Source organism: Triticum urartu, chromosome 5A (assembly GCF_056163025.1).
Source record: "Triticum urartu cultivar PI428250 chromosome 5A, HENAU_Tu73, whole genome shotgun sequence".
NCBI lineage: Eukaryota > Viridiplantae > Streptophyta > Magnoliopsida > Poales > Poaceae > Triticum > Triticum urartu.
Genome location: NC_141877.1, coordinates 529,686,456 through 529,689,887, shown reverse-complemented (window position 1 = coordinate 529,689,887; position 3,432 = coordinate 529,686,456). Strand labels below are relative to the sequence as shown.

General features: G+C 45.6%; 1 pseudogene across 1 annotated transcript; it reads left to right on the top strand.

Annotated features, from left to right (window-relative positions):
• The first annotated feature begins 295 nt into the window (after window positions 1–295).
• On the top strand, window positions 296–2,812 carry LOC147972519 (uncharacterized; annotated as a pseudogene). Its single transcript, XR_015602583.1, has 2 exons — window positions 296–2,640; window positions 2,725–2,812. The product of XR_015602583.1 is annotated as an uncharacterized LOC147972519 (transcript).
• Window positions 2,813–3,432: the final 620 nt, after the last annotated feature.

Sequence of the window (3,432 nt, the reverse complement as noted above, 5' to 3'; positions counted from 1 at the left end):
TCACCTCCCTTGCCTTGCTCAATGTGGTGGTGCCTGTGACTCAAACTGCCCGTGCACAGTTATAGGGATACAAAAAGTGTACCTCTCTTTTTTACACCGACAGCGTCTCTGAAAAGTTAAAACGTTGTGTACTGTCTGACGAGGCATGCACGTGTATGGAGGGAAGCCGCGCTCCACAACATCAACTATCAATAACTATTGACTGAAGGACACACATAAGACATGCCTACTTTCGTACCGCTGCTTTATAAAAGCGGGACGGGTTGAGCGCTAAGCCGATATGGGAGAGAAGACTTCGGGTAGAGCTATATACGGATGCACCATAGCACTGAGCAAACGTGGCTACAGTCCATAAGAAAATCGCCAGCTAGATAGGATTGGGAGGCAACAGAGACTTAGATGAGTGGCCAAATGAGTCAGTTTGAACAATGGTACGCCACCCATCGCCCCTTCGGCCGTTGCCTGATGAGCAGCAAACTCGTCGATGTCAACTCTTCAAACCATGTGGTACACCTCGTCCCAACGTGCAGATCGGCCGTCTAATGTGATCAATATGGCGCAACGGCTATTTACAGACAAGTTGGGACTGGTTCGGCCCGAGGAGGTGATTCATGCGGATGCTTTGTTCAATGCGCCTCTTAAGTTGCTCCACTTGTGGTACTTTAGTCACTGGATGTCCCAGTGTTGGTGCATAAATAATGTAATTAAAAGACTCCGTAGGGTCTAAAATGTAAAGTGTACAAACAAAATATAACTCAGAACAGAGAGACTGGATCGGTGAGGAACGATCCAGAATTCCCCCAAATCCTCTTCGTGCCATCTCCAATCCCTAGCCCAAATCTTACAAATCCCACATGATTTTCATCATGGCATCAGGGCAGGTTAATCTGATGTGATTTTGATCTTGGTGGCGGCTGATTGAGGCGCTGTGTCGCCGTGATTTCTGGCTGTGGGTGTTGGTTGCTGCGCACCCATCTCCATCGTACGCTGGCGGCCGCCATTCTCTCGAAGCTGCGGAAGGAGCGCCGCCACCAGCGTACTGTTGCCTGCCGCATCGCCGACCATCGTCTGGTGCGGCTGTGCTGGATGCTGGATGCTTGGGCTGGTCCATCAGGAAATTACTTGGTAATGCTGCGTCACCCATGTCCAAGCAGTAAGCTAGCTTGCTAGGTGTCCGATTGATTGCAAGGCTAGCTGATTGATAGTGGTGCGTGCATCTGGTGCTTCTCCTGGTCTAGTCCCGTGAGATTTGGTCAGGCATGCATACAAGTACAGTTCACTTTTCTTTGTCACTGCATTTGGTCATATGTGTGAGAAGAAAATAGTGCGTGCGCCTTCCTCTGGACAATTGTGATTAGTGCCGCCGGAAAGCTCGTATTGCTCTGTGGCCGGATTAAAATACTCTGCTCGTGCCTGTGTGCATTTGAGAGCAACTCGTAGAAGTACATCTACTTGCCATCAACATTTTGTACTAGTGTATTGTTGCTAGCGGAGTGCTGCAAAATAAAGTCCTGTGTGACTAGCTCCTGTTTGGGTTGTAGTGAGTCATGGCAGATCCAACCAAGGAGAAATCAGGGAATTCTAGTGTGGATAAGTTGTATGAGATTTTAAGCAAAGTATTTGAGCAGCAACAGCAACAACTCAAAGTGGTTCCTGAAGCAATCAAGTATGCACTTGAGCCTAATCCAGTAAAGTTGGCTGGACCGAGCAATTACATCAGCTGGACGTGTCATGCCCAGTTAATTATGAGTTCTCATGGCTATGAAGAATTGCTTAGTGCTGATGAAGAGAAACTGAAAAGTGGCACTAGCACAAAACAGATTAATGATAGAATGTTGGTCTGATTATTAGGAAGCATGGAACCACCTATTCGAGAACAAGTTGAGACTATGACTACTATATTTGAAGTGTGGAAAGCTTTGGAGAAGCAATTTTCAGGAAAGTCAAATAAGATGCAAGCTACTCGCATCATGCATGAGTTGACTAACTTGAAGCAAGGCTCGAAATCAGTGACTGAGTATGCAGGTGAGATGAAGAGATTGTACAGGGAGTTGCATTATTACCACCCTTTTGAGCCTGTTGACAAGAATGACATGGCTGTTCACCATACCTGGTTTGAACCGTTTGTGGGCAAGCTCTTCCTCGATGGCCTAAATCAGGAGTTTGATCTCCGTCGTCAGCTTATATTCTCCAAGACTGAATGGCTAAGCCTTGACGATATCATTTCCAGTGTGATTGAGAAGGAGACTCGTCTTGCTCAACCCAAGGAGCATGGTCAAGAAAAATCAGATGCACGTGCAGCCCTATTCATACAAGCTCGTCGTGCTCCTAAGTCCTTTGGTAAAATAGATAAAAGCAAACTTTTTTGCAACCATTGCAAAAGGCCTAGACACACAAAGGATGCATGCTTTGAGCTGCATGGCTATCCAACTTGGTGGGAAAAAGGAAAATCTCAGCCAGGGGGAGGTCAGGGAGCTCATAAAAGACAAGCTAACCTCACTACATCCAAGGGGGAGCTACCGGTGATAGATGTGCGAGCTCTTGAGGATTTCACCTCCAAGCTTAGACTCTCAGAAGACTTGTCTTCCTCCCAGGATTCCTCTAAAGTTGAATCTAGTTTCCATGCTACTTCACACAAAGGTATGACACCTCACCAGGCCCACAATTTTACAACACAATCAAAATCTTGGATTATTGATACAGGAGCTACAAACCACATGACAGGAGCTTCAAATATATTCACTTCCTATACACCTTGTTCAGGTAAGGACAAGGTACGTGTAGCTGATGGATCCATGGCACCTATCACAGGACGTGGATCTGTTAGGTGCACCAAGACATTGTCCTTATCTCCTGTCTTGCATGTTCCTAATTTTCCGGTCAACCTCTTGTCAGTTAGCTCTATTACTAAATCTCTCAATTGTAGAGGTTGGTTTGATCCTACTTGTTGTGCTTTTCAGGAGCTAGGGACAGGGAGACTATTGGGGACTGGGACCGTGCATGATGGACTCTACTATCTTGATGAAGGAAGTGATGAAGTTGCTTTTGCGTTATGCTTGTCTCCTAGTCAAGAACTACTACTATACCATCGCAGGCTTGGGCATCTCTCTTTTGCTGCACTGTTTCGTATTTACCCCTCTCTTTTCAAATTGTGTCCTAGGGAGATCCTTGTATGTGATGCTTGTGAATTGGCTAAACATACAAGGGTTTCATATCCTAGTATAGGATTAAGAAGTGGCAAACCATTTGAAATGATTCACTCAGATGTTTGGGGACCCTATGAGGTTCGTTCAATTTCTGGGCATCGATGGTTTGTAACTTTTATCGATTGCTTTAGTCGCTACACTTGGCTTTATCTCCTGAAGCATAAGAGTGATGTGTGCTCGGTTTTTAAAGATTTATGTGCTCTTATTAAAAATCAACATGGGGCAA